General features: G+C 47.2%; 1 protein-coding gene across 2 annotated transcripts in view; it reads left to right on the top strand.

Moving 5' to 3' along the window:
- The window catches only part of LOC139264009 (actin-related protein 3B), a 184,602-nt gene that overhangs the window by 92,463 nt on the left and 71,578 nt on the right, over positions 1–20,561 (top strand). The gene's annotated exons all lie outside the window — the stretch shown is intronic.

Raw genomic sequence — 20,561 nt, 5'->3', positions numbered from 1 at the left:
TTGAGGTTTAGGCTGTATCCAACTGGGTAATCAAAGAATTATAAAATATTTAAGGACTAAACATCAGTATTAAACCCCAATATAATTACAACAAATCCTATAATTTTAGATGATACCAGGTGGTCAAAGCTGAGACCAGAGAAACGGAAACTCTTTTATTAGAACAAGAAGGCTAAGAGGATAGGTGATGGAGGTGTTTAAGAATGCGGCTCAGCACCACCACCTCGAGGACAATTAGGAATGGGCAATAAATGATCACCTTGTCAGCAATGGCCACATTCTGTGATTGAATTTAAAAAAAAAACACACGAGTGTACCTGTGATCGTACATTCAGCCCTTCGAGCCTGCTCCACCTTTCAATCAATTAATGGTTGATCTTCGACCTCAACTCCACTTTCCTGCCCTATCCCTAATTCTAATCCCTGATTCCCTTAGGATCCAGAAATCTATCGATCTCCATCTTGAATATAGTCAATGACTAAACAGCCATAGCTCTCTGGAGTAGAGAATTCCAAGGATTGACAACCCTTTGAGTGAAGACATTTTCTTCATCTCAGTTTTAAATGGCCGAACCCTTCTTCTGAGACTGACCCCTAGTTCGAGACTCCAGCCATGGGAAACATCCTCCCAGAATCTACTATGTCAAGCCCCTTAAAAATTTTACATGTTTCAATGAGATCACCTCTCATTCTTCAAAACCCTAAGGGATATAGGCCAATCTACTCAATCTCTCCTTCTAGGATAATCCCCTCATCTCAGGAATCAATCTAGTGAACCTTTGTTGGACTCGCTCCAAAGCAAGTATATCCTTCCTTGAGTAAGGAGACCAAAACTGTACACAATACTCCAGGTGTGGTCTCACCAAGGCCCTAATAATTGCAGTAAGAGTTCTTTACTCTTGTACTCCAATCCTTTTGCAATAAAGGCTAACATACCATTTGCTTTCCTAATTGCTTGCTGTACCTGCATGTTAACTTTGTGTGATTTGTGTACAAGGACACCCGGGTCTCTCTGAATAGCAACATTTCCTGTGCTGCTTTTCTATTTTTGTACCATAGTGGATAACTTCACATTTCTCCACATTATATTCCATCTGCCACTTTCTCACCCACTCGTTTAACCTGTCTATATATCTCTTTGCTACCTCTTTGCATCCTCCTCACAGCTTACTTTCCCACCTAGCTTTGTATTACAGGTTGAGCGTCCGAAATCTGGAAACCTCGGGACCGAGGCCGTTCTCGATTCCGGGTATATCTGGATTTTGGAACGTCTTTGCCTGGGCCGAGGTAGGTGGGGTCGGGTAGCTGAGGTAAGGGGGGGGGCGAGGTCGGCCCACTGAGGTAAGGGGGAGAGGGGGGAGTTGGGGCCGGGGCAAAGTCGGGCCGCCGAGGGCCGGGGCGGGCGAAGTCGCGGCAAGGTCGGGCCGCTGAGGGCCGGAGCGGGCGAAGTCGCGGCGAAGTCGGGCCGGGGCGAGGTCGGGCCGCCGAGGGCCGGAGCGAGGTTGGGCCGCCGAGGGCCAGGGCGAGGTTGGGCCGCCGAGGGCCAGGGCGAGGTTGGGCTGCCGAGGGCCAGGGCGAGGTTGGGCTGCCGAGGGCCAGGGCGAGGTCGGGTTGCCGAGGGCCAGGGCGAGGTTGGGCTGCCGAGGGCCAGGGCGAGGTCGGGCCGCCGAGGGCCAGGGCGAGGTTGGGCCGCCGAGGGCCAGGGCGAGGTCGGGTTGCCGAGGGCCAGGGCGAGGTTGGGCTGCCGAGGGCCAGGGCGAGGTCGGGTTGCCGAGGGCCAGGGCGAGGTTGGGCTGCCGAGGGCCAGGGCGAGGTCGGGCCGCCGAGGGCCAGGGCGAGGTTGGGCCGCCGAGGGCCAGGGCGAGGTTGGGCTGCCGAGGGCCAGGGCGAGGTTGGGCTGCCGAGGGCCAGGGCGAGGTTGGGCCGCCGAGGGCCAGGGCGAGGTTGGGCTGCCGAGGGCCAGGGCGAGGTTGGGCTGCCGAGGGCTGGAGCGAGGTTGGGCTGCCGAGGGCCAGGGCGAGGTTGGGCTGCCGAGGGCTGGAGCGAGGTTGGGCTGCCGAGGGCTGGAGCGAGGTCGGGTCGCCGAGGGCCAGGGCGAGGTTGGGCTGCCGAGGGCCAGGGCGAGGTTGGGCTGCCGAGGGCCAGGGCGAGGTTGGGCTGCCGAGGGCCAGGGCGAGGTTGGGCTGCCGAGGGCTGGAGCGAGGTCGGGTCGCCGAGGGCCGGAGCGAAGTCGGGTCGCCGAGGCGGGGGGAGTCCGGATTTCAGAACATTTTCCGGTTTCTGGATGACCCCGCCACAGATCGATCTGGTGTCCGGACTCCGGAACATTCCGAATTTTGGAGCTCTGGATTTCGGACACACAACCTGTATCAGCAAACTTGGATATATTACACTCTGTCCTTATCTAAGTTATTAATATGGATTGTAAACAGCTGAGGCTCAAGCACTGATCCTTGCAGCACCCCACTAATTACAGCCTGCCAACCTGAAAATGACCCGTTTATTCACACTTTCTGTTTTTTGTCCATTAACCAATCCTCAATCCAACCTAATATATTATCCCCAATCCCATGAGCCCTCATTTTGTGTAATAACCTCTTATATAGCATCTTATCAAATTATTTTTAAAATAAAAATACACTACATCCACTAGTTCTCTCTTATCTACTCTACTAGTTACAACCTCAAAAAAACTCTTAGATTTGTCAAACACTATTTCCCTTTCATGAGTACGTGTTACATAGAAAATAGGTGCAGGAGCAGGCCATTCGGCCCTTCGAGCCTGCACCACCATTCAATATGATAATGGCTGATCATGCAACTTCAGTACCCCACTCCTGCCTTCTCTCCATACCCCCTGATCCCTTTAGCCGTAAGGGCCACATTAACTCCCTTTTGAATATATCCAACGAACTGGACTCAACGACTTTCTGCACTTTGAAGATAAATTCAAAAAATAAATAAATTGAGAGGTAGGCTTGGAAAGATGCCTTGGATGAAATAATAAATCATTTCTTATTCTTTACTGTAGCAGGGTGATCAAAATGATAGTATCTGCATTCAAACTTGCACTAAAGACTACCAATTCTCTTTCAGCTTGTAACAAACAGAAGTTGATTTTTCCTGAGTTCAAATTAGAATCTCAATGTATTCCTATAGCAATGCAATATGATGGTGAAGCATGAGAGACATAGATCTTTAGTGAATGTTTACACCTTGGGAAATCAGCTTGTTGAATGCGTTGTGACCTAGGTTTAGTCAAGTGGAGCTCTTTTGTTGTATCATACTTGCTGTCTAAAGTTGTCTTTCCGGGTGTATAAGATAACAGTAAAAGATAATTTTAGGACTGATATCGGGAAATTCTTCTTCACGCAGAGAGTAATGAATACTTGGAATGGGTTTCCAGGCAGTGCTGGATGCAAAAACCCTGGAATTAGTTAGATACAGCATTGGGAGAAGTTTAGTGTCATTCTGGAGAAATGAATTAAGAAGGGCGGAATTGGACTCCTCATGCCTAAGTATCTTGTCTCATAGAAACACAGAAAATAGGTGCAGGAGTAGGCCATTCGGCCCTTCGAGCCTGTACCACCATTCAATAAGATCTGGCTGATCATTTACCTCAGTACCCCTTTCCTGCTTTCTCTCCATACCCCTTGATCCCTTTAGCCGTAAAGGCCATATCTAACTCCCTCTTGAATATATCCAATGAACTGGCATCAACAACTCTCTGTGGTAGAGAATTCCACAGGTTAGAAGTTTCTCCTCATCTCGGTCCCAAATGGCTTACCCCTTAGCCTTAGACTGTGTCCCCTGGTTCTGGACTTCCCCAAGATCGGGAACATTCTTTCTGCATCTAACCTGTCCAGTCCCGTCAGAATTTTATATGTTTCTATGAGATCCCCTCTCATTCTTCTAAACTGCAGTGAATACAGGCCCAGTCGATCCAGTCTCTCCTCATATGTCAGTCCTGCCATCCCGGGAATCAGTCTGGTAAACCTTCGCTGCACTCCCTCTATAGCAAGAACATCCTTCCTCAGATTAGGGGACAAAAACTGAACACAATATTCCAGGTGAGGCCTCACAAAGGCCCTGTACAACTGCAGTAAGACCTCCCTGCTCCTATACTCAAATCCCCTCGCTATGATGGCCAACATGCCATTTGCCTTCTTCACCGCCTGCTGTACCTGCATGCCAACTTTCAATGACTGATGCACCATGGCACCCAGGTCTCGTTGCACCTTCCCTTTTCCTAATCTGCCGCCATTCAGATAATATTCTGCCTTCGTGTTTTTGCCACCAAAGTGGATAACCTCACATTTATCCACATTATACTGCATCTCCATGGATACCTTTTTGCAAAAGCTAAAAATAGAACTAGGGAAACTAGAGAAAAGGAAGATGTGCATTAAGGAGTTAAAATAAAGTGTGTTAAAACTTCAAGGTTTATAGAAGTGTTACTTAACTGGCAAGTGACTGAGAATGATGTCAGCTGTTGGATGAGAACTAATGATGTGTAAATGGAATCTAAATGTATATAGGTCAGTGAAGATAAAGGAGTTATTTCATGGGACAGAGTATGCTGGGAAGATGTTTTTAAATAATTTGCTGGTGAGGAGGACACTTTTGCTTACCTAAATTCATTTTGCACTTGAGAAAGCACTTAGTTTAATTACAGGAAATAAATTGCTAAAAGGCATGAAATATCCCTTTTAGCCATTAGAAAAGCTAGTTGTTGGGTAAGGTAGAGCTCCACTGGGCCAGGACAAATCAAATGCAGCAAAGAGAGCAAATCACTGAAAGGCTAGAGAAATTAGGAGGGGTACCTCCGGTGTCATTAGGAGTGGAGCAGCTTGAGGAGAGAGCTCCGTTCAGTTTCCCCAAAATCCTATACCAGAAATGGAACAAAGCAGCAAAATGTGAGCCAGTTAGGTTGTAACAAACACACCTTGTGAAAAAAAGAAAGAAAATATCGCTATGGAGCCCAAAAAAAGAGATTGGGACCTGGAGAATCGCATCCCCTGCCCCACTCATCTCCCACTCAGTGCAAGTAAGTGTAAACATTGGGTGTCACATAGAAACATAGAAAATAGGTGCAGGAGTGTAGGCCATTCGGCCCTTCGAGCCTGCACCATCATTCAATGAGTTCATGGCTGAACAGGCAACCTCAGTACCCCATTCCTGCTTTCTCGCCACACCCCTTGATCCCCCTAGTAGTAAGGACTTCATCTAACTCCTTTTTGAATATATTTAGTGAATTGGCCTCAACAACTTTCTGTGGTAGAGAATTCCACAGGTTCACCACTCTCTGGGTGAAGAAGTTTCTCCTCATGTCAGTCCTAAATGACTTACCCCCTATCCTTAGACTGTGACCCCTGGTTCTGGACTTCCCCAACATTGGGAACATTCTTCCTGCATCTAACCTGTCTAAACGCGTCAGAATTTTAAACGTTTCTATGAGATCCCCTCTCATTCTTCTGAACTCCAGTGAATACAAGCCCAGTTGATCCGGTCTTTCTTGATAGGTCAGTCCCGCCATCCCGGGAATCAGTCTGGTGAACCTTCGCTGCACTCCCTCAATAGCAAGAATGTCCTTTCTCAAGTTGGGAGACCAAAACTGTACACAATACTCCAGGTGTGGCCCTGTACAACTGTAGCAACACCTCCCTGCCCCTGTACTCAAATCCTCTCTCAATGAAGGCCAACATGCCATTTGCTTTCTTAACCACATGCTGTACCTGCATGCCAACCTTCAATGACTGATGTACCATGACACCCAGGTCTCGTTGCACCTCCCCTTTTCCTAATCTGTCACCATTCAGAAATAGTCTGTCTCTCTGTTTTTACCACCAAAGTGGATAACCTCACATTTATCCACATTATACTTCATCTGCCATGCATTTGCCCACTCACCTAACCTATCCAAGTCACTCTGCAGCCTCATTGCATCCTCCTCGCAGCTCACACTGCCACCCAACTTAGTGTCATCCGCAAATTTGGAGATACTACATTTAATCCCCTCGTCCAAATCATTAATGTACAATGTAAACAGCTGGGGCCCCAGCACAGAACCTTGTGGTACCCCACTAGTCACTGCCTGCCATTCTGAAAAGTACCCATTTACTCCTACTCTTTGCTTCCTGTCTGCCAACCAGTTCTCAATCCACATCAGCACACTACCCCCAATCTCATGTGCTTTAAATTTGCACATTAATCTCTTGTGTGGGACCTTGTGTGGGACCTTGTGTGAGACATGACAGCAGGAGATGCAGTGCAAGGACAAAAGGAGCTTTGCCAAAGTACCCAACTGTATTTACTTCTGAGGGAAGGGGAGGTGAAGAAGTCCTCCCTCTTCTCCCGATCCTTGGCCAAGCAGATCCAGCCAGTAGTTATCTGTGAAGTGAAGCTGCAGCAGCATCGAGCTAATCCCCTCCACTCCCATCTGCAGTAGCCATTTACCAGCCACTCCCTCCCTTCTCAGCATCTTCAGGTTAAAGAGACAGTGCTTACAACAAAGTGTACTCCTGGAAACCAGGAGCGATCCAGGTAGGGGCCAAGCAGCTACACAGACCTATTGACTGGATGCAAATGTAACGCCCTTATTTAAAAAAGGAGGCAGACAAAAAGCAGGAAACTATAGACCAGTTAGCCTATCATCTGTGGTTGGGAAAATGTTGGAGTTCATTATTAAAGAAGCAGTAGCAGGACATTTGGAAAAGCAAAATTTGGTCAGGCAGAGTCAGCATGGATTTATGAAGGGGAAGTCATGTTTGACAAATTTGCTGGAATTCTTTGAGGATGTAACGAACAGGGTGGATAAAGGGGAACCAGCGGATGTGGTGTATTTGGAGTTCCAGAAGGCATTTGACAAGGTGCCACATAAAAGGTTACTGCACACGATAAAAGTTCACGGGGTTGGGGGTAATATATTAACATGGATAGAGGATTGGCTAACTAACAGGGAACAGAGAGTTGGGATAAATGGTTCATTCTCTGTTTGGCAACCAGTAACTAGTGGGGTGCCACAGGGAATAGTGCTGGGACTCCAACTATTTACAATCTATATTAACAACTTGGAAGAAGGAACTGAGTGTAACATAGCCAAGTTTGCTGACGATATAAAGATGGGAGGAAAAGCAATGTGTGAGGAGGACACACAAAATCTGCAAAAGGACATAGACAGGCTGAGTGAGTGGGCAAAAATTTGGAGTATACTGTTGGAAAGTGTGAGGTCATGCACTTCGGCAGAAAAAAAATCAAAGAGCAAATTATTATTTAAATGGAGAAAGATTGCAAAGTGCCGCAGTACAGCGGGACCTGGGGGTACTTATGCATGAAACACAAAAGGATAGTATGCAGTACAGTAAATGATCAGGAAGGCCAATAGTATCTTGGCCTTTATTGCAAAGTGCATGGAGTATAAAAGCAGGAAGTCTTGTAGCTACATAGAAACATAGAAAATAGGTGCAGGAGTAGGCCATTCGGCCATTCGAGCCTGCACCGCCATTCATTGAGTTCATGGCTGAACATGCAACTTCAGTACCCCATTCCTGCTTTCTCGCCACACCCCTTTATCCCCCTAGTAGTAAGGACTACATCTAACTCCTTTTTGAATATATTTAGTGAATTGGCCTCAACAACTTTCTGTGGTAGAGAATTCCACAGGTTCACCACTCTCTGGGTGAAGAAGTTTCTCCTCATCTCGGTCCTAAATGGCCTTAGACTGTGACCCCTGGTTCTGGACTTCCCCAACATTGGGAACATTCTTCCTGCATCTAACCTGTCTAAACGCGTCAGAATTTTAAACGTTTCTATGAGATCCCCTCTCATTCTTCTGAACTCCAGTGAATACAAGCCCAATTGATCCAGTCTTTCTTGATATGTCAGTCCCGCCATCCCGGGAATCAGTCTGGTGAACCTTCGCTGCACTCCATCAATAGCAAGAATGTCCTTCCTCAAGTTAGGAGACCAAAACTGTACACAATACTCCAGGTGTGGCCTCACCAAGGCCCTGTACAACTGTAGCAACACCTTCCTGCCCCTGTACTCAAATCCCCTCGCTATGAAGGCCAACATGCCATTTGCTTTCTTAACCGTCTGCATGCCAACCTTCAATGACTGATGTACCATGACACCCAGGTCTCGTTGCACCTCCCCTTTTCCTAATCTGTCACCATTCAGATAATAGTCTGTCTCTCTGTTTTTACCACCAAAGTGGATAACCTCATATTTATCCACATTATACTTCATCTGTCATGCATTTTCCCACTCACCTAACCTATCCAAGTCACTCTGCAGCCTCATAGCATCCTCCTCGCAGCTCACACTGCCACCCAACTTAGTGTCATCCGCAAATTTGGAGATACTACATTTAATCCCCTCGTCTAAATCATTAATGTACAATGTAAACAGCTGGGGCTACAGCACAGAACCTTGGGAGGAACCAGCCCCACTGTAGCTCAAAGGGGAGCCATACGGAGCAAAAAGAGCACACTGGGAGTTGGCCAGGGTGGTTAGGGTCAAATTCGACTAAGTACTCCAGACAAACTGGAAACAAACTTGGAGAGGTGTCCTTATCCTGTCCCAGGCTAAACATCACGACCAGGAAGGTACGGGTGAGAGAGGGTAGACGAATTTGTCTGGAATGTAAAGGGATTACCCCCATGGAGGATGGTGGTGGTTACGGAAAACAGACAGGGGAAAAACTAATGCATCCACAGAGTGGGAGAAACTGGGTAATAGTTCAAACAGGCAAACCACAGGAACTAAAGGGGCTAAATTGTGTTGGGAAAAGTGGTGGAAGGAGGAACAAGGGATTTATGTCTGTGTGGTTGGATCTAGCCACAAGTGCAGGGGAGGTGTGGAGATTGTCTTTAAAAGGCAATGGCAGGATTCTGGGTCAGTAATGAATTGGACGCAGGGTTTTGATTCCTGTGTGACTTTCAACCCTGCAAAAACAGTCAATGCAACCGAGCTGATCATGAGCAAATTAAAACCTCTCCCTAAAATGCTGGAGATTCCAAACCAAGAAATTCCATGTCCTGTCCTAAAACCCGGGCCTAAGAACGGGCTGGTGTTAATCCCAACAGGGAAAATGTTGTATAATTCTGTATATTATGAAGTAGCGTCGGTTATTCTAAATTTAACGGAGTTACAATTACCCCGGTGGTGCCCACCAGAAATGGAAAAGTTAAATGAAAAATGTTTAAACAATTCTATCAAAAGAATTACAGGGACGAGATTCAGGGGAAGCGTACAAACCGAGACGTAAAATGAGTGATGTAGCTGCAGCATTTAATACTGTATTGGTGAGGCCACACCTGGAATACTGCATGCAGTTTTGGTATCCATATTTATAAAAGGATATACTTGCTTTGGAGGCAGTTCAGAGAATGTTCATAAGGTTGATTCCGGGGATGAGGGGGTTGACTTATGAGGAAAGGTTGAGTAGGTCGGGCCTCTACTCATTGGCATTCAGAAGAATGAGAGGTGATCTTGTCGGAATGTATAAGATTATGAGGGAGCTTGACAAGGTGGATGTAGAGAGGATGTTTCCACAAATGGGGGAAACTGGCAGTAGAGGGCATGATCTTAGAATAAGGGGCAGCCCATTTAAAACAGCGATGAGGAGAAATTGTTTCTCTCAGAGGGTTGTAAATCTGTGGAATTTGCTGTCTGAGAGAGCTTTGGAAGCTGGGACATTGAATCAATTTAAGACAGAAATAGACAGTTTCTTAAACTATAAAGGAATAAGGGGTTATGGGGAGTGGGCGGGGAAGTGGAGCTGAGTCCATGATCAGATCAGCCATCATATTGAATGGTGGAGCAGGCTTGAGCAGCCGTATGTCCTCCTCCTGTTCCTATTTCTTATGTTCTTATTATTGTGTTCCTAACACAGATGAGACTGCACACAGGAAGATTAAAGAAAGAGTGACCTCAGTCTTTATTAAGACATTCCAGAGTGAGGAACAGGCCTTAGGTCCCGGCTTATACACAGTGCTCCCAAGGGATGCTGGGATCCCTTGGGACTTCAGGGGATCCGCTCCCTGGTGGCGGAACATGGGAGTGCATGCTTTACAGATACACAACATCACTCCCCCTCCCCCCGGCCCCCCCCCCTGTCAAAGACAAAGTGAAAACTATTTACAAGGTGAGGCGGTCAGGAGCCTTTCTTACCCTGGTGGATCGCCTCAGTACAAATGTCTGCTCTGATGTGTTGGCTGTGCCCTCGCTGGGCTGGCACGTTGTTGGCCCTGCAGGGCTGCTGGGTGAGCCTAGCCTTGCTGGGCTGTTGGGCATGATGGGTTCAATTTCCTCATCCGGGGTGGTGTCGTTGATCCTTTGGGTTTGTGTTGTGGGCTCGAAAAAGGTGGTGTCTGCTGTGGGAGGTTCAGGGCAGTCTGTGAACCGCAGCCTCGTTTGGTCCAGGTGCTTTCTGCAAATTTGTCCGTTGTCTACCTGATCATGCAGGTTGGGGTGAACCAGCGAGAGTCTGGTTTTAAGTGTCCTTTTCATGAGTAGCTCAGCCGGGGGCACCCCTGTGAGCGAGTGGGGTCTCATGCGGTAGCTGAGCAGTACTCGGGACAGGCGGATTTGGAGTGAGCCTTCTGTGACTCGTTTAAGGCTCTGTTTGATTGTTTTGTACTGCCAGCTCTGCCTGCCCATTGGAGGCTGGTTTAAACGGGGCCGAGGTGACATGTTTGATCCCATTGCGGGTCATGAATTCTTTAAATTCGGCACTGGTGAAACATGGCCCGTTGTCACTGACCGGTATATTAGGCAGGCCGTGGGTGGCAAACATGGCCCTCAGGCTTTCAATGGTGGCGGTGCTTCCCGACATTATTTCACATTCAATCCATTTTGAAAAAGCATCCACCACCACCAGGAACATTTTACCGAGAAACGGGCCCGCATAGTCGACATGGATCCTCGACCATGGTCTGGAGAGCCAGGACCACAAACTTAGTGGTGCCTCTCTGGGCGCGTTGCTCAACTGAGCACACACGCTGCATTGCCGTACACAGGACTCGAAGTCAGAGTCAATACCGGGCCACCACACGTGAGATCTGGCTATCGTTTTCATCATTACTATACCCGGGTGTGTGCTCTGGAGATCCGAGATGAGCGTCTCCCTGCCCTTTTTGGGTAGCACTACGTGGTTACCCCACAACAGGCAGTCTACCTGAATGGACAGCTCGTCCTTTCGCCGCTGGAATGGCTTGATTAGCTCTTGCATTTCAACGGGGATGCTGGCCCAGCTCCCATGCAGTACACAGTTTTTTTACTAGGGACAGCAGAGGATCTTGGCTGGTCCCAGTCCTAATCTGGCGGGCCGTGACAGGTGATTTATCATTTTCAAACCCTTCCATGACCATCAACAAGTGCGGGCTGTGCCACCATCAACAAGTTTGCAGGCTGCGCCATTTCCAGCCCTGCGGTGGGCAATGGTAGCCGACTGAGAGCATCCACACAGTTCTCGATGTCTGGCCTGTGACGGATGGTATAGTTATACGCTGATAGCACGAATGCCCACCTTTGTATGTGGACTGAGGCTTTAGTATTTATCCCCTTGTTTTCTGTGAACAGGGATATGAGGGGCTTGTGATCGGTTTCCAGCTCAAATTTGAGGCCAAACAGGTACTGATGCATTTTCTTTATCCCGAACACACACACACACACATACACACACACACACACACACACACACACACACACACACACTAATGCCTCTTTCTCAATCATGCTGTAGGCTCTCTTGGCCTTAGACAAGCTTTGGAAGCATATGCGACAGGTTGCAACTTCCCTGCAACGTTGGCTTGTTGTAATACACACCCGACTCCGTACGACGACGCATCACATGCTAGCACAAGTCTCTTACACGGGTTATACAATACAAGCAGCTTGTTGGAGCATAAAATGTTTCTGGCTTTCTCAAAAGCAATTACTTGATTTTTTCCCCATACCCAGTTCTCACCTTAATGCAATAACACATGTAGGGGCTCTAAGAGGGTGCTTAACCCCGGTAGGAAGTTACCAAAATAGTTGAGTCCCAGGAAGGACCGCAGCTCCGTGACGTTCTGTGGCCTGGGCGCATTCCTGATAGCCTCTGTTTTGGCGTCTGTGGGCCGAATGCCGTCCGCCGCGATCTTTCTCCCCAAAAACTCCACTTCTGTTGCCATGAAGTCGCATTTCGACCTCTTCAGCCGCAGCCGTACGCGATCCAGTCGCTGGAGGACCTCCTCCAGGTTTTGTAGGTGCTCGACGGTGTCCCGACCCATGACCAATATGTCGTCCTGAAAAACCACCGTGCGTGGTACCGACTTGAGTAGGCTCTCCATGTTTCTCTGGAGGATTGCTGCAGCCGACTGAATTCCAAATGGGCATCTGTTGTCGATGAACAGTCCCTTGCGCATGTTGATGCAGGTGAGGCCCTTCGAAAACTGCTCCAGCTCCTGCGTCATGTAGGCCGAAGTCAGATCGAGCTTGGTGAACGTCTTGCCTCCTGCCAGCGTCGCAAATAGGTCGTCTGCCTTAGGTAGCGGGTATTGGTCCTGTAGTGAGAAACGATTAATAATTACTTTATAATCGCCGCAAATCCTGACCATCACTTTTGAGTACTGGAACAATCTGACTGGCCCACTCACTGAATTCCACTGGGGAGATGATGCCCTCGTGTTGCAGTCTGTCCAGTTCGATTTTCACTCTCTCCCTCATCATGTAAGGTACCGCTCGCGCCTTGTGGTGAATGGGTCGTGCCTCTGGGACCAAGTGGATCCGCACCTTCGCCCTGGAAAAGTTTCCAATGCCTGGCTCAAAAAGGAAGGAAATTTGTTAAGAACCTGGGTACATGAAGCCTCATCGACATGTGATAGCTCTCGGATGTCATCCCAGTTCCAGTCGATTTTGCCCAGCCAGCTCCTTCCAAGCAGTGTGGGGCCATCGCCCGGGACAATCCAGAGTGGCAGTTCATGCACCGTGCCTTCGTAGATGACCTTGACCATGGCGCTGCACAGGACAGAGTACGTTCTCAGTTTCGTGTGGATGGGGCTCGGGGCCTGGTCTGAGTGCCTTGTTGCACAACAGTCTCTCAAACATCTTTTTACTCATGATGGACTGGCTAGCGCCAGTGCCCAGTTCCATGGCTACAGGTAAGCCATTCAATTTTACGTTTAGCTTTATAGGTGGACATTTCATCGAAAATGTGTGCATCCCGTGTACTTCAGCATCTGCCTCCTCTCTCTCAGGCTCGAAATTGCTTTGATCCACCATGGACCGATCTTCCTCTGCCATGTGGTGGTTAGCAGGTTTTGCAGAGCTTGCAGTTCGTCTGCAAGCTCGTTGGAGGTGCCCCATTGTGCCTCAGCTCTTGCAAACATACCCTTTGAAGCGGCATGAATAGGCTGAATGGAAGCCTCCACAACGCCAACAACGTGTGAATTGCGTTGCATTCATCCTTTATTGCGGACTCTGAGTCATCTGGATCACCTGAGGTCTGCTGGCAGTTGCAGACTCGTGGTTTCTGCCTTGTACATTTCTGCTCACAAACACAGTTCCAGTTAATTTATGAACATTGCTAGCACTTGTGTGCTGAGAGATTTGTTTGGTGTTATCACTGGTGGACATAAACGCCTGTGCTATCGCAATGGCCTTACTGAGGGTCGGTGTCTCTACAGTCAAAAGTTTTCGTAGGATGGTCTCATGGCCAGTGTCCAGTACAAAAAAGTCTCTGAGCATCTGCTCCAGGTAGCCATCAAACTCGCATTGTCCTGCAAGTCGCCTTAGCTCGGCGACGTAGCTCGCCACTTACATAAGAACATAAGAATTAGGAACAGGAGTAGGCCATCTAGCCCCTCGATCCTCCTTCGCCATTCAACAAGATTATGGCTGATCTGGCCGTGGACTCAGCTCCACTTACCCGCCCGCTCCCCATAACTCTTAATTCCCTTATTGGTTAAAAATCTATCTAATTGTGACTTGAATACATTCAATGAGCTAGCCTCAACTGCTTCCTTGGGCAGAGAATTCCACAGATTCACAACCCTCTGGGAGAAGAAATTCTTTCTTAACTCGGTTTTAAATTGGCTCCCCCGTATTTTGAGGCTGTGCCCCCAAGTTCTAGTCTCCCCGACCAGTGGAAACAACCTCTCTGCCTCTATCTTGTCTATCCCTTTCATTATTTTAAATGTTTCTATAAGATCACCCCTCATCCTTCTGAACTCCAACGAGTAAAGACCCGGAGTCTACTCAATCTATCATCATAAGGTAACCCCCTCATCTCCGGAATCAGCCTAGTGAATCGTCTCTCTACCCCCTCCAAAGCTAGTATATCCTTCCTTAAGTAAGGTGACCAAAACTGCACGCAGTACTCCAGGTGCGGCCTCACCAATACCTTATGCAGTTGCAGAAGGACCTCCCTGCTTTTGTACTCCATCCCTCTCGCAATGAAGGCCAACATTCCATTCGCCTTCCTGATTACCTGCTGCACCTGCAAACTAACTTTTTGGGATTCATGCACAAGGACCCCCTGGTCGCTCTGCACCGCAGCATGTTGTAATTTCTCCCCATTCAAATAATAATCCCTTTTACTGTTTTTTTTTCCTAAGGTGGATGACCTCACATTTTCCGACATTGTATTCCATCTGCCAAACCTTAGCCCATTCGCTTAACCTATCCAAATCTCTTTGCAGCCTCTCTGTGTCCTCTACACAACCCGCTTTCCCACTAATCTTTGTGTCATCTGCAAATTTTGTTGCACTACACTCTGTCCCCTCTTCCAGCTCATCTAAGTATATTGTAAACAGTTGTGGTCCCAGCACCAATCCCTGTGCCACACCACTAACCACCGATTTCCAACCCGAAAAGGACCCATTTATCCCGACTCTCTGCTTTCTGTTAGCCAGCCAATTCTCGATCCATGCTAATACATTTCCTCTGACTCCGCGTACCTTTATCTTCTGCAGTAACCTTTTGTGTGGCACCTTATCGAATGCCTTTTGGAAATCTAAATATACCACATCCATCTGTACACCTCTATCCACCATGCTCATTATATCCTCAAAGAATTCCAGTAAGTTAGTTAAACATGATTCCCCCTTCATGAATCCATGCTGCATCTGCTTGATTGCACTATTCCTATCAAGATGTCCCACTATTTCTTCCTGAATAGTTTCAAGCATTTTCCCCACTACAGATGTTAAACTAACCGGCCTATAGTTACCTGCCTTTTGTCTGCCCCCTTTTTTAAACAGAGGCGTTACATTAGCTGCTTTCCAATCCGCTGGTACCTCCCCAGAGTCCAGAGAATTTTGGTAGATCATAGCACATGCATCTGCTATAACTTCCGCCATCTCTTTTAATACCCTGGGATGCATTTCATCAGGACCAGGGGACTTGTCTACCTTGAGTCCCATTAGCCTGTCAAGCACTACTCCCCTAATGATAGTGATTGTCTCAAGGTCCTCCCTTCCCACATTCCTGTGACCAGCAATTTCTGGCATGGTTTCTGTGTCTTCCACTGTGAAGACCGAAGCAAAATAATTGTTTAAGGTCTCAGCCATTTCCACATTTCCCATTATTAAATCCCCCTTCTCATCTTCTAAGGGACCAACATTTACTTTAGTCACTCTTTTCCGGTTTATATATGTGTAAAAGCTTTTACTATCCGTTTTTATCTTTTACGCAAGTTTACCTTCGTAATCTATCTTTCCTTTCTTTATTGCTTTCTTAGTCATTCTTTGCTGTCGTTTAAAATTTTCCCAATCTTCTATTTTCCCACTAACCTTGGCCACCTTATACGCATTGGTTTTTAATTTGATACTCTCCTTTATTTCCTTGGTTATCCACGGCTGGTTATCCCTTCTCTTACCGCCCTTCTTTTTCACTGGAATATATTTTTGTTGAGCACTATGAAAGAGCTCCTTAAAAGTCCTCCACTGTTCCTCAATTGTGCCACCGTTTAGTCTGTGTTCCCAGTCTACTTCAGCCAACTCTGCCCTCATCCCACTGTAGTCCCCTTTGTTTAAGCATAGTACGCTCGTTTGAGACACTACTTCCTCACCCTCAATCTGTATTACAAATTCAACCATACTGTGATCACTCATTCCGAGAGGATCTTTTACTAGGAGATCGTTTATTATTCCTGTCTCATTACACAGGACCAGATTTCTCAGAACAGTATGTTACATAACCTACGAGCTTGCTCTCTTGTAGGTTATGTAACATACTGTTCTGAGAAACAATCCCGAATGCATTCTATGAATTCCTCCTCCAGGCTATCCCGTGCGATTTGATTTGACCAATCGATATGTAGGTTAAAATCCCCCATCGTCAGATATCCTCGAATCCTCGAATCGTCAGATATCGCTGTATGTTTAATTCCCAGTCTTGGCCACCCTGCAACCACTTCTTGACCTTCAGATCGCTGGCACGCGTAGAACCGATACCTCGCCATCAGCACGCTCTCCCTCGGGTTAAGATGCTCTCGAACCAGTGTACACAGCTCCTCATATGACTTATCTGTGGGTTTCACCGGAGCCAGAAGATTCTTCATGAGGCTGTAGGTCGGTGCCCCGCAGACCGTGAGGAGGATCACTCTCCTTTTTGCAGCGCTTCCTTCTCCGTCCAGCTCGTTGGCTACAAAGTACTGGTCTAGCCGTTCAACATAGGCTTCCCAGTCCTCATCCTCCAAGAACTTCTCCAGTATGCCCATAGTTTGCTGCATCTTTGCGTTGGCTTCGTATACTCGTCACCAGTTATTGTGTTCCTAACACAGATGAGACTGCACACAGGGAGGTTAAAGTAACAGTGACCTCAGTCTTTATTAAGACACTCCAGAGTGAGAAACGGGCCTTGGCGGCCGGCTTATATACAGTGCTCCCAAGGGATGCTGGGATCCCTTGCGACTTCAGGGGATGCAGTCCCTGGTGGCGGAACATGGGAGTGCATGCTTTACATATACACAACACTTATGACTTCTTTACAAATCCTCTCAAAAGTTTGTGGAAGTCCATATATATTAACACTAAACACCCCAGCAGAGGACCTCTTGGAGGTGCTAGGGAAGGAGATAGAGACATTACGGAAATCAGCATCCAAGTGACCAACCTATTGAACAGAAGCTAACTGCAAAAATTATCTTTGATAATGAAGGACATTGGATCAACATCTGCATCTTTGGTCCTTGAGGACCCTTGGAAAAAAGAGACCTATTCCCTTCATCCAGAAAACCCTATGATCTGTACTGAACCTTGTCAACTGACTTTATCTAGAGTCCACAGGACACTTGCCCTCATGTTATTGAATCTGAAACACACTAAAGTAGTTTGGAGTCTGCAACGTCCGAGCAAAGTAAATCATCGTGGCCTGAACAAGAGCCAACTGTGTTTCCACAGACACTGGTTTTCCATTTTCACCAACCTTTCCTATGGAGGTGCAACACCTTTGGCATTAAAGCAAGAGTATTGAATAATTGTACCCTGACAAGATTCCCATTCCCTTTTGAGAACCCCAAGGTTGCCAGTTCTCTCTTGCAAAACATGGAGACTGTGATGCCCAGAGGAATGCCATTCCAAGCTGATAATCAGTAGATGAAAGTTCTATTCAAGATCTGCACAAGCCACCCAAATGCATTGAAGCACTCAACACACATGTCAGTGATTAGGGATGTTGCCACTTATTTGCTGAATCAAAATATCTAAAGAGGAGAAAGGAGAAATGGATTGTGGTCATTTAATTTTTTCCAATGCCAAGGAAGAGATTTCTTACCCAGACTGTAGCCACATGTCTCAGTGAGGCATGGGTAAGGAGGGGAGGGGAATCAACGATGCTATCTTGGAATCGCTGAGCTATGTGGCAAACCAGTGGAAGGGTTAAGGAGTCAGTACAGAGAGGAATAACCGGGCTAGGAGAAGAAAGGGAACCTCCAGGCAAAGGACCACAGCCACAGACAGCACTCTGCTACAACCTTGGAAAGTTACCTAGCCTCTAATTTCAGGTGTGCTATCCAGGATGCCCAACTCCCCCCTCCCCATCCATCCCACATAACTCAATATTATCTACTTCTGCACCAGATGGCATCAAAAATATATGTGGCCCCTGGGAATGTGACTTAGACTGGAAGAACTTTGGAGACTGACCTTCACAACCTCTAGTTGCAACAGATAAGAGAAGCTCAACTCAGTACCCTCAACTCCTATCTTTTGCCCAACACAGATTTAGAAACATTCGCGTGATCTGTGCAGATGGATGATTGGAAAGAATTGTAGCCACAAGATATGTTCCTACACACTACTTTGTTATGCCCAGCCTCCACCCCTTCTGGACCGAGGTTCTGGAGGCCACTGAAGCAATGACTGGTCTAGTTATGTCCAAGACCCAAGAGCACTTGCAGATCTTACTTCTGGTGGATAGAAATCAGTGTGCCCTACAACAAGCATGGGAACACCACAAGTGCGATAGCTGCCAATCAAAGCAAGTAATGTACAATATCTCCCATGCACCGAAAGTGTCCCCACCCTTGCTAGCCCCACTGCTACCAGCACTGTTCTGAACTCTAACAATAACAACAACTTATATTTATATAGCGCCTTTAACGTATTAAAACTTCCCAAGGTGCTGCACAAGAGTGTTATAAGACAAAACAAATATATTTGACTTTGAATCACATAAGAAGAAATTACGGCAGACTTGGTCAAAATGGTAGGTTATAAGGAGCATCTTAAAGGAGGAAAAAGAGGTTTAGGGAGGGCGGTCCAGAGCTTGGGGCCCAGACAGCTGAAGGCACTGCCACCAATGGTTGAAGAGTTATAATCAGGGATGCTCAAGAGGGCATAATTTGAGGAGTGCAGACATCTCGGTGGGGGGCAGAAGAGATTACAGAGATAGGGAGGGCAAGGCCATGGAAGGATTTGTAAACAAGGATGAGAATTTTGAAATTGAGGTGTTGCTTAACCGGGAGTCAATGTAGGTCAACAATCACAGGGGTGATGGGTGAGTGGGACTTGGTGCGAGTTAGGACATGGGCTGCTGAGTTTTGGATGACCTCAAGTTTACATAGAGTAGAATGTGAGAGGCCAGCCAGGAGTGCGTTGGAGTAATCAAGTCTAGAGGAAGCAAAGGAATGGATGAGGGTTTCAGCAGCAGATGAGCTGAGGCAGGGGCAGAGACAGGCAATGTTACGGAGGTGGAAATAGGCAGTTTTAGTTATGCGGTGGATATGTGGCCGGAAGCTAATTTCTTGGTCAAATATGACACCTAGGTTGTGAATAGTCTGGTTCAACCTCAGACAGATGGAAGGAGAGGGATGGAATCGGTGGCTAGGGAATGAAGTTTGTGGTGGCGGACCAAAGACAATGGCTTCGGTCTTCCCAATATTTAATGGAAGAAAATTTCTGCTCATCCAATGCTGGATGTCGGACAAGTAATCTGACAATTTAGAGACCATGGAAGGGTCGAGGGAAGTGGTGGTGAGGTAGAGCTTGGGTGTCATCAGTGTACATGATGTAACCAAGGGACAGCATATAGATGAGAAATAGGAGGAGGTGAAGGATAGATCCTTGGGGGACACCAGAGGTAACGATGCGGGAGTGGGAAGAGAAGCCATTGCAGGTGATTTTCATAACATAAGAACATAAGAAATAGGAACAGGAGTAGGCCATACAGCCACTCGAGCCTGATCTGCCATTCAATAGATCATGACTGATCTGATCATGGACTCAGCTCCAATTCCCCACCCGCTCCCCATAACCCTTTATCCCATTATTGTTTAAGAAACTGTCTATTTCTGTCTTAAATTTATTCAATGTCCCAGCTTCCACAGCTCTCTGAGGCAGCGAATTCCACAGATTCACAACCCTCTGAGAGAAGAAATTCCTCCTCATCTCCTTTTAAATGGGCGGCCCCTTATTCTAAGATCATGCCCTCTAGTTCTAGTCTCCCCCATCAGTAGAAACATCCTCTCAGCATCCACCTTTCAAGCCCCCTCATAATCTTATACGTTTCGATAAGATCTCCTCTCATTCTTCTGAATTCCAATGAGTAGAGGCCCAATCTACTCAACCTTTCTTCATAAGTCAACCCCCTCATCCCCGGAATCAACCTAGTGAACCTTCTCTGAACTGTTTCCTAAGCAAGTATATCCTTTCGTAAATATGGAAACCAAATCTGCATGCAGTATTTCAGGTGTGGCCTCACCAATACCTTATATAGCTGTAGCAACACTTCCCTGCTTTCATACTCCATCCCCTTTGCAAGGAAGGCCAAGATACCATTGGCCTTCCTGATCACTTGCTGTACCTGCATACTATCCTTTTGTGTTTCATGCACAAGTACCCCCAGGTCCCGCTGTACTGCGACACTTTGCAATCTTTCTCCATTTAAATAATAACTTGCTCTTTGATTTTTTCTACCACAGTGCATGACTTCACACTTTCCAACATTATACTCCATCTGTGCTATGTGCCATGTTCCCCTTTTATGCTTAGAAACATAGAAAATAGGTGCAGGAGTAGTCCATTCGGCCCTTCGAGCCTGCACCGCCATTCAATGAGTTCATGGCTCAACATGCA

This window comes from Pristiophorus japonicus, chromosome 5 (assembly GCF_044704955.1).
Source record: "Pristiophorus japonicus isolate sPriJap1 chromosome 5, sPriJap1.hap1, whole genome shotgun sequence".
NCBI classification, from domain to species: Eukaryota; Metazoa; Chordata; class Chondrichthyes; family Pristiophoridae; genus Pristiophorus; species Pristiophorus japonicus.
Note: the sequence above shows the minus strand (reverse complement) of the source record. Positions and strands in the feature narration are given on the sequence as shown.